This window comes from Solanum dulcamara, chromosome 1 (assembly GCF_947179165.1).
Source record: "Solanum dulcamara chromosome 1, daSolDulc1.2, whole genome shotgun sequence".
Classification (NCBI taxonomy): domain Eukaryota; kingdom Viridiplantae; phylum Streptophyta; class Magnoliopsida; order Solanales; family Solanaceae; genus Solanum; species Solanum dulcamara.
The window spans coordinates 42,350,156-42,361,879 of NC_077237.1; positions in this window are offsets into that span (position 1 = coordinate 42,350,156).

Here is an 11,724-nt window from a genome sequence, read left to right on the forward strand (position 1 = left end):
TCTAAGATTGTGCGATAGAGCTGAGACATAGGGAATAAAATTCCTCATACTAACGTGTGATTTCTATAGAAGAACAACATCAATAGAAGAATTGACGAATGATATTGGAAGTTACAAGGCACGCAGGTAAGAAAAGGCACGAAGGACTTATGTCAAGTAAGGTGTTGAAATATGATTGACATATAAAGTTGAAAAATAAAAGGAAAAGTATACAGGAAAGTATAACAGGTGCAGTTCGAGTGGACATACGAGGTAAGTCCATGTTCATACTATCAGTTGTAGGCGCCCTGTGTGGCTGCTATATGATATGATTTGAATACATACATGTGTGCTCTGTGAGGTACTGTTGGCATTTTATGCGTGTAGGTGTTGAGATAGTAAGAAATACAGAGGAAATTCTGCCCAAATTTTCCTAGAAATAAAAGGAGAAAGAGATACAAGGTTGTAGTATGTCTTGCCCATAATGAGGACAAGACTAACTAAGAAGGGTAAGTAACCCACAGTAAGAATCGTGAAGAAGGTTAAGCCGTGTTATACTATGGGATTGAATGCACACAGGATACCATGTGAATATAACGAAGATCGTTGTGAGAATAAAGAAATCTTAGTAAGGAAATAACTAAAATGTATGACGTGGTCCATGTGATTGGAATATAAAGATAGGTGTGAAATGGAAAAGAGAGCTACAGAACAAATAAGGAAGACTTATCAAGTCTATAAGGAAAGTTTCGAATAAAGGTTATATGATGATGGAAAGAATAGCTGGTGCAAGGGAATAAAGGGTAAAATGGAATTCCTTGCAACCAAAAATGGACATGAGCTGGAGGAATAATAAGGAAGTTCTAACAGAGTCACCCAAGATAGACATAAGTAACTGAATATGAGGACAGAGCAAAAGGAGAATGTATAGTTATAAATTTAAAGGGGTAGTACATAAACATGGTGTTAAGGTAGACCTATTATTGAGGAAAGCTCGATATGCTGTTGAGAAAGTGAGCATCGGGCGCATGACAAAGATGAAAGCTCATGAGGCATAAAGAAGTATCGTGTATGCGTGACTCGAGTACCAACAATTAGAATGGATGAGCACCTCACGGTTATGTTAAGAAGTTGTACATGAGCAACCAAAGGTATGGATGATATAAAAGAAGGCGTAGATATGGTGCAGTATACCAATGTATTGGAAAAAAATCATACGCATTTGAAAATTTGAAATAAGGGCGTAATGTAGAACACAAACAGATAGTGATATGGGTACACCCTAAAGGGGGGAAGTGTCTTGAAGGGAGATCCCATACTGGCATGAGTTAACAAAATCTCTCCTATACTAGATTATGAGAAAACTTAAGAGTAAGTGAAGAAAGCGAAACAGGTGTGACAAAAGAGGCTAGTATAGCGATGCTAAGGCATTTTCTGGAATGCTTTAACCATCTACATGCATTTGTATAAAGATTACGATATGATGTGTGATAAAAGAACTAGAGGGAAGATCTGAGTAAAAGTGCAGTATAACATGATTAAAGTGTTACAAGCTGGGTTAAGAGGGATTATACAATAACTTACACAAAATGGAGCATCAGAAGCTTGATAGCCTATTACAGGAAACAGAAACCCCGACTTGGAAATAAAAAGTAGTTAATATGGATTATAGTACAGGCTGACCTCGCATTCTAAGGAACTATGAATTCATATGGGTTATGGTAGATAGGCTGACAGAATCAACCCATTTTCTTCAAGTTAAGAAGGCATGTTTAGCTGAGGGTTATGCGAGATGACATAGCAAGGGGAAAATGAGATTTCACAGAGTTCCCATATCTATTATCTCAGAAAAGGAAGTTTAATTTAGAGATAACTACTGGAGATCATTGCAGAAGGGAGTGGGGACATAGGTGAATCTTGGTACAACATTTCACCCCTCGATTAATGGACAGGCCCAGATATGATCCAGCAAGTATTCATAAAGTAAAGTTTATTTAGGGAAAACTATTAACAACCCAAGGTCAACAAAAGTCATGCGCAAATAGTCGACATCGACTTTTCGAGTTGAAGTAGATGAATGATTATTTGTGAAAGCATCACCAAGGAAGGGTTTAGTAAAATTCGGCAAGAAGGGGATACATTGGTCCTTAAGGGATCATTCGTAGAATAGGAAAAGTTGCTTGTAAGTTAGACTTACCACCTGATTGCGAAACTATACGCCCAGTACTTCAGATATGGATACTTCACAAATGTACTGGTGATCCACCCAGAGTATTTCCCAGAAATAATGTCCATGAAATGGAAGAGTTATCCTGCAAGGAACAACCTATCGCCATCTTGGATAGGCAAACTAGAAGGTTGCGAACTAAGAACATAACTTTCGTCAAGCTATTATGGCAAAATAAAAACCATAGAGGGGATGACCTGAGAAGTCAAAAAGGAGATAGAGAAAAGATATTCGTACTTATTCCCTAGATCGAAGGATAATCTGAAATCCTAAATAGAGTAGATGGCAACTGGTATAGAGAATTCCCAAAGCCCTGGTAAGACCTCATAATATTAATTAACATTCGAGGACGAATGTTCTAAAGGGGGGAAGGATGTTATACCCCACACTCTAGAGTCCAGAATGTCTCTTAAGCTTCTTAAAAGTTATCATGTGAGTTGGATAATCTATGATGCTATCAAATAACTCTAAGGAAGGGAGAATGTGATACCCCTTAGTAGGGAAGGTTGGAAATAGGGTCATGAGAAGTTGGAAGGAGTTGGAGGCCAAGTAATGAGTCATAGGACTTGACTCACCTACGTAAGCTATTAACTTAGAAATTTTACATACTTGAGCTACTTGAGTATATACTAAGCTTGCATATCCGGGATTACACGGGTTCTTAAGGTAAGACGAGATAACGAACCCATGAGGGAGAAAAAAGGACGACATGTGGCAGCAAGAAGAGAGTGCCACGTATCAGATCAAGAAAGGAGGTGACTAACCTACCTGCTGGGGGTGGACCCCACTGCCACATGGCAGCGTGTGAATGGTCGTATGGGCTGAGGTGGCGCCCTAGGGGGCTGCCACGTGTCACCTCTAGGGAGATGCCATATGTTACCCCTAGGGGGATACCATGTATCACCTCCAAGGAAGCCCATATATACATGTTTTATGAATCTTAAAGTTATTCCATATCCAAAAATACTTCAGCCAAGAACAAAGAATAGGGAACCCTAAACCTAGAGAGAAAAGAGCGACGACCAAGAGAGAAAACTGTAAGGTTCCCAATTTTGTTCTGTGAATTAATTAATTAAGGTATCCTACGCTGATATAGCAGTGTTTAAAAACGTAAAATTTCAGTTTGGGGCAGCAAGGAAGAGTTACAAATAGTCTGCGACTTTTCCGCATGTTAAGAGAACTTCCGAGACAAGTTTTAGCAAGGTATGACTTGGTTCTCTTCTATCACATTTTGTTAATGGTTTGGACATGATATGAAGGTGTTAGTAATGTAAATTTTCTATTTGGAGCAGCATCAAAAGGGTAACAAGAAGCCTTTTGTTTTTTAAATGAAATGTCAGCTTGTTTAGAGAAGTTCCGAGGCGCAATTTGGCAAATTTTGGCCAATTTCGGGTAAGGTAAGGGTTTTCCAAAAGGTGTGTTGGAGATTCTGGTTTCATCCACACAACCCTCCATTTCATACGGTTAAAGGTTTTATGAAATAACGACTAAAAACCCTATTTTGGTATCGTAGTTTTAAGTGAGTTGGTTGGAGGTTGTATTGTGTAATGTTGCCATGTTTTAATTGTATATGAGCTGCTGATTGTTGTTTTTGTTTGGATGTAGTAACGGAGAGTGTAATTGGATGTTCAGATAGGGCAAGTTATAGGGGAGATGCTGCCCGATTTCTGTTAACCCCGTAACTAATGAATAGACTAGTCAAGAAGAGTAAATAAGAAAATGATTCGTATGGATGCTTGATTTTGGATTAAGGGGATGGAGAGTTGAAAGTTATTAATATCAGTATTACTTTCCTGTTAAATAGGTTCAGAAGACGACAAGACAAGCACAGTTAAGAAGAATCCATAAGAGGTATGTGAAGCCTATCTCTTCTTTCTTTTGGCATGTCTTAGTCTTAAGTGGATTGTATATGTAATATGGGAATAATTCCATTGATAGAACCTCGAGTATGGTTCGTAAATCTTATTCACTTCTCGATGTTTGAACTCCTGCGATAGTTGAGTTATGGCATTGTAAGTCATCGACATGACGAAAAGTATTACACGTGAAGCCTATCCCTTCCCTCTCTTGAAATAGTTTAATGTAAGTGGAGCAATATATTATATGAGTTAGAGGTAATTCCATTTGTAGGTTTTGAGCAAAACTCATGACTTGTACTCACCTTTGAATGGTAAGGGTATTAAAGTAGTTGAATTAAGACCCTCGAGCCTTCTAAACACTTAAATTATTGGATGTGTAAGGTCCTAGACCTAGAGACTCTTGGACATACTTTATGAGAATATGTTGAGGGATGTTTGATATGTTACCAAGTTTTACATGCATGTATATGAATTCTATATTATATAGGGATTGGGCCGTACGTCCCTCGGCACTAACATATTATACGTATAGGGATCGGGTCGTACGTTTTTTGACACTAACGTATTATATGTATAGGGATCGGGTCGTACGTTCCTCGGCACTAACATATTATATGTATAGGGAATGGGCCATGCATTCCTCGGCACTAATTTATTATATGTATGGATATGGCCGAATGCTCCTCGGCACTAACCTATGGGCTGTATGTTCCACAGCGCTAATATATGCATATGTCTACAATGATAAAATGATGCATTTATAACATCGAGTCCCCAAGCGGGCCAGATACGGCATGTGATAATGATATAGATGACTTTATTTTGTAAGGTGCAGGTACAGTACTCTATTAAATTTTATACTTTTCCCCTGCACCCCTTTGGTAACTATAATTTCCTTATTATGTTTTGTAATTTACATACTCAGTACATATGTCGTACTGACCCCTCTTTCTTTGGGAGGCTATGTTCATGCCCATAGGTACAGACACAGATTTTGGGAGTCCGCCAGCTTAGTATTCCGCTCAACTAGTTTGGAAGAAGCTCTATTGTACCGAAGTCGAGTTCTTGGTACTTAGTATTAGATGTATATGTTTGCATATTCAGGGGTACAGTGGGGAGCCTGTCCTTCCATGTGATATGGTTGCTATTATTAGAGGTTTGTAGACATATGTATGTAGGTCGTTTGTAAGTTGTTCCAATTGTGCCTATGCGGCGTGTTGTCATATTATTACACTACGGTATCCTTGTCGGCTTATATGTTTTCTTATCTGTTGGTACACTAAGAGTTGAACAGGAAACAAGTTTACTTATAATTGGCCGAGGTACATGCGTGTGTCCAGTTTGGGCACCTGTCACGGCCTATGGAATTGGGTCATGACATTTTAAACCCAATAATGCAGCTCATCAGCTCATTTTGCACGCTACTCCTACTTTTCTATGTTGGAATGTCTGGAAACATAGATGTTCTAGCAAACATTGTGGGAAACAATCCAGTGTCTCTAGAGTGAAGTTCTCCACTATTAGAGACATATATGTTGATTACTACTATGTGTCCATGTCACGACCCAAGCCTAGGGCCTAGACGTGACATGGCGAATGAGGAACCCGAAAGTACCTCAAACAAGCCTCTTAGCATTCTTTTAGCCTTTCATAGGTAATGATGATAAATAAACAAGCGGAAATCATAATAAATCTTCAACTTACATATGTCCAACAATACCTCTAACTATTAGATTTAACGGGGCTAAGACAAGTCCCTAGCTCACCCTCAATCATAATAGAAGAAATTCCATAGTAAAATATCTTAACATATCATAAACTAGAAAGATAAAGGAGTATTGTTCCCGGAACATGGGAACTCACCAAAAGTAGTCTTCAATGGAATATCAACTAGCCACGTGGAGGAGAATGAGGAGGAGCACTGATCCCTACATGGTGATATCATGTAGGCAAAAGAGTATGCATTAGTACTTTGAATGTACTAAGTATGTAAGGATGCATGAACATTGAGGAAACATTAAAACATTTATGTAATATGGAACATAATTTAATGTATGCATAATAAATCATATATATATCCTTTAAAACATTCACTTTGTGGGAAATTAACCATAACCGACATTTAAGACCATGCGAGCTATTACATGGAATCCAACATAACCCCCTACGTTGGCCGGGGAGACTACTTGCCGGGTAGAACTCCGTCAACTTCATTCATTTCTTTAACTTTAACTTTAAGGGCTATTTATGGATCCATTAGCCTAAGCCTACAAGGGCTCCTATGTTGGCACATAGTTAATGAGACAAGGGGTTGCTACTAGGATTCCCTTACCGAATCCCACCTCAATGCCTCATTCGGTGCTAAGTCAATCCCACGGAATAGTTTAATACTTCAAAATATTCATAGCATATAACTTGAGAATTCAAACATCATATTCGTTAGAATAGCTCATTAAAACATTTGATAATTCAAATATGCAAGAATTGTCCTTATTGCACAAAGAATCCATCATTCATATTATTTCATCATTCTTTCATTTCATAAGACTCTCTTTTTTTATCATAGATATTGCTTTCATAAACATTTATTTGGAGTCAAAGCTTTCAAGTCAAACTTTATTAAAAACATAGTAAAACTAGGTGGGTTCAAATCACTTTAACTTGCAAATATGTATGTAAATAAATATACATAAATACTTTGAAATCTATTAATTAAAAATCATGCTTTAAATAACCCACCATGAATTTCAAGAGCCTTTAAATAGATAAATAGAAGAATTACTTGTAAACCATCAATTCATACATATGAAATTATGTTGCATCAAAATAGAGCAATAATCATTAGTTTAACCATGATTCATACTATTAAGTAAAATTAGGAATTAACATAAGAAAATATTACTTGAAATCAAGATATTTAATTGAAAGAGTTTTTGGACTACATGGGTGGAAGAACCCATGGATAAACACCCACATAACTTAGAGTAAAGCTTAAAGAAAATAAACATAATTTATCATATAATCAAAATAATTTAGACATGAGAGTGGAAGGAATACTCTCATTGAAACCTTACATACCTGGAAACCGAAGCTTTAGTTGGTACCGGAAGACTTAATGACCACTCTTGAGTCCTAGCTTTTCTCCTTGCCGGAACGTTTTGTGTACTACCCGGAATATATGAATTACCGGAATAGTATTTCTTCACTACTAAGAACTAAAACTATATTTGAGAATGTGTAAAGAAGTGTATAGAGAGAAGATTTGCTTGAGAAAGCTTGATGAATAAAATGAGGAAATAAGGTGGGTATTTATAGGTGGGAAAGAGGACCTAACAATAAATAAAATAATTATAAATAAAAATCTGAAAATTTAGTGGAATATATTGATGTCATGGATGATGTTAAATGGAGGACAATTTATGTCATGAGTGATGTCAAATGTATCTAGATCTTTCTATGGTAGGTGAAATGAGTTATCTTTGACAGAATACTCGTTTTGGGAGCTACGTTTGAATAAGATAAATTCCTTATTAGGATTTGGTGTCTTCATAAGAATTGTAGATATGGAAGTCTAGTTTCATATCGTTCAAGAATCAACCAATTTGGATAAACCTACAGTGAGATATGATTTTTCTTCTATAAACACTCATTTCCGTCACAGCATCCTACCTTACAAAGATTAATTTATTTGACCTACTTAACCTCCGAATCTTAAAATATGGTCTTCATAAAAGTTGTAGGTAATGATCTTGTGGTTACTCAGAAATTTGAATCACTCAATTTGGATATTTCTATGAAAAGTTATGACCAAAATACAGAGGCTGTATCATGTTTAGGCAAAAATTGAAACATCGTATACAACGTTTTTAGGGGATGTTACATTATCTCCCCCTTGGGAATATTCGTCCTCGAATGAGAAAAGACTTAGTTTGAGTAGAGTAGAGTGTTAACAAACAACCTATCATTAATGCAACAGTGTAATTTAAAATATTATTTAAAATATATTTCATAATTTTGCAAGCATATGACAAGAAAAGTTGAGATGTAAGGATTTCAAGTAATTGAGCAAGGACAACTTAATACCTTAGGTTTGGGTAGAGGGGAAAAGATGAGGGTATCTCTTAATCATATCCGCTTCCGCTTCCCATGTTGCACTTTCTATTTGTTGATTCCTCCAAAGGACTTTAACAGATGCAATTTCTTTGTTCCTCAATCTCTTAACTTGCCGGTCCAAAATTTCCACAGGAACTTCTTCATAGGTCAAGTTTTCTTCAATATTCACTACTCTCATAGGTACAATGGAACTAGGATCACCCACATGTTTTTTCAACATAGACACGTGAAACACCGGATGAACCATGGCCATTTCCAATGGTAATTCCAACTAATGTGCAACCTTACCAACACGTCTCACGATTCTATAAGGCCCTACATATCTAGGGCTCAATTTCCCTTTCTTACCAAATCGAACCACACCTTTCATGGGTGAAACCTTCAGATACACCCAATCATCCACATTAAACTCAAGATCCCTTCTCCTAGTGTCAGAATAGGACTTTTGACGACTTTGAGCCGTCTTCAACCTTTCTCTAATGATCTTCACCTTCTCTAAAGCATCAAGTACCAAATCGGGGCCCAACATGGTCATCTCACCTACTTCGAACCAACCAACCGGTGATCTACATCGTCTCCCGTACAAAGCCTCAAATGGTGCCATCTCAATACTTGAGTGGTAACTATTATTATAGGCAAACTCGATGAGAGGTAGATGATCATCCCAATTCCCTTTAAACTCCAACACACAAGCCCTTAACATATCCTCTAGTGTTTGAATCGTCCTTTCGGCTTGCCCATCCGTTTGAGGATGGAATGCTGTGCTCAACTTTACCTTAGTACCGAGGCCTTTTTGAAATGATCTCCAGAAGTGAGAAGTGAATTGGGTACCACGATCCGAAATAATGGATAATGGCACACCATGCAACCTCACCAACTCCCGAATATACAACTTGGCATAGTCTTCGGCACTATAGGAAGTTTTAACCGGTAGGAAGTGAGCTGACTTAGTCATTCTATCAACAATTACCCAAATTGAGTCATGACGCTTCCGGGTATGAGGCAAACCCACTACAAAATCCATATTCACATCTTGCCACTTCCAAGTTGGGATTTCAATGTCATGGGCTAGGCCACCCAGCCTTTGATGTTCGGCCTTCACTTGTTGGCAATTCGTACATTCGGACACAAACCTTGCTATGTCCTTCTTCATGCCACCCCACCAATACAACTCCTTTAAGTCTCGGTACATTTTTGTTGAACCGGGATGAATGGAGTATGTAGAATTATGAGCCTCCATCATGATCAAACTCCTTAAGCCATCAACATTTGGAACACATATCTGACCTTGATAGTACAGTACCCCATCTCCCCCTTGGGAAAAGACCTCTATCTTCTTTTCCTTTACCAACTTCTTTAACTCGATAAACTTTGGGTCAAGATCTTGCTTGGATTTAACATCCACCACCAAAGAGGATTCAGACCTATTTTGAACAACCATACCCCCATCATTAGTACCACACAACTTCACCCCTAATCTAGCCAATCGGTGAACATCTTTCACCAACTCCCTCTTACTTTCATCCACATGGGCCATACTCCCCATAGACACTCTACTAAGTGCATCAGCAACCACATTAGCTTTACCCGGATGATAGTGCACACTCATGTCATAGTCCTTAAGGAGTTCTAGCCACCTCCTTTGCCTTAGGTTAAGGTCCTTTTGGGTGAACACATACTGAAGACTCTTATGATCAGTATACACATCCACATGCACCCCATAGAGGTGATGCCTCCAAATCTTCAGAGCAAAAACAACGGCCGCCAATTCAAGGTCATGGGTAGGGTAGTTACGCTCATGCACCTTTAATTGCCTAGAAGCATAGGCTATGACCTTGCCGTTTTGCATTAAGACACAACCTAAACCAATCTTTGAAGCATCACAATAAACTACAAACCCCTCTAATCCTTCTGGGAGAGTTAAAATAGGAGCAGAGGTAAGTCGATCTTTTAAGGTCTGGAAACTCTTCTCACACTCATCTGTCCATATGAATTTGGATTTCTTTTGGGTCAATTTTGTCATAGGAGATGAGATGGAAGAAAAGCCTTTGATGAACCTTCTATAGTACCCGGCTAGACCTAAGAAGCTCCTAATGTCTGAAGGAGATAATGGTCTAGGCCAATTTTTGACTGCCTCTATTTTCTTAGGATCAACCTTGATTCCATCACCGGACACTACGTGACCAAGAAATGCTACCTCCTTTAACCAAAATTCACACTTACTAAATTTTGCAAATAATTGTCTATCCCTCAGTATTTGAAGCACAACTCTCAGGTGATTTTTATGTTCTTCCTCACCCCGAGAGTAAATTAAAATATCATCAATGAAGACTACTACAAAGGTATCAAGGTAAGGTTTGAACACCCTATTCATCAAGTCCATAAACACCGCCGGTGCATTCGTCAACCCAAAACTCATCACCACAAACTCATAGTGACCATACCTTGTTCGGAAGGCTGTTTTGGGAATGTCACACTCCCTTACCCGTAGTTGGTGATAGCCGGACCGAAGGTCGATCTTGGAGAAGTGACTTGCCCCTTGCAATTGATCAAACAAGTCATCTATTCTAGGGAGTGGATACTTGTTCTTAATGGTCATCTTATTTAATTGCCGGTAGTCTATGCACATTCGAAGTGACCCATCCTTCTTTCTTACAAATAGAACGGGAGCACCCCATGGAGAAATACTTGTTCTTATGAACCCCTTCTCTAACAAGTCCTTTAACTGTTCCTTCAACTCTTTTAATTCTGTCGGGGCCATACGGTAAGGAGGAATAGAGATAGGCTGGGTATCAGGGAGGAGATCGATACCAAAATCAACTTCCCTTTCGGGAGGGACACCAGGAAGGTCATCGGGAAATACATCGGGGAATTCATTGACTATAGGAACTGACTCAAGAGAAGAACTTTTGGAGTTGACATCCCTAACCCTCACAATGTGGTAAATACATCCCTTAGAAATCATTTTTCGGGCCTTAAGATAAGAAATAAACTGACCCTTCACCACCGAATCATGACCCTGCCATTCAATAATAGGCTCATTTGGAAATTGGAATTTGACTCGACGATTCCTACAATCTATGGAAGCATAAGATGCATGCAACCAATCCATCCCAAGAATGACATCGAAATCTATCATGTCAAGCTCAATGAGATCACAAGGAATAACTTTATGCAAGACAGACACAAGGCAACCCCTATAGACCTTTCTAGCAATAACTGACTCACCAACGGGGGTAGACACCAAATAGGGCTCTAATAACATTTCAGGTAAAACATCAAATCTATTAGCAAGGAATGGAGTAACAAAAGATAAATTTGCACCCGGATCTAATAGTGCATACACATCAAAAGAAAAGACCTTTAACATACCGGTAATGACATTAGGTGCATCCTCAACCTCTTGTCTCCCATGCAAGGCGTAAAAGCGGTTGGTGCGTTGGACACCTCCTTGGACTTGTCCATATATTTCTTGGCCTGGTAATTGGAAAGATCTAGTTATTATTCTAGAACACTACAAACATGAGATGAGGGTAATCAAAGTAT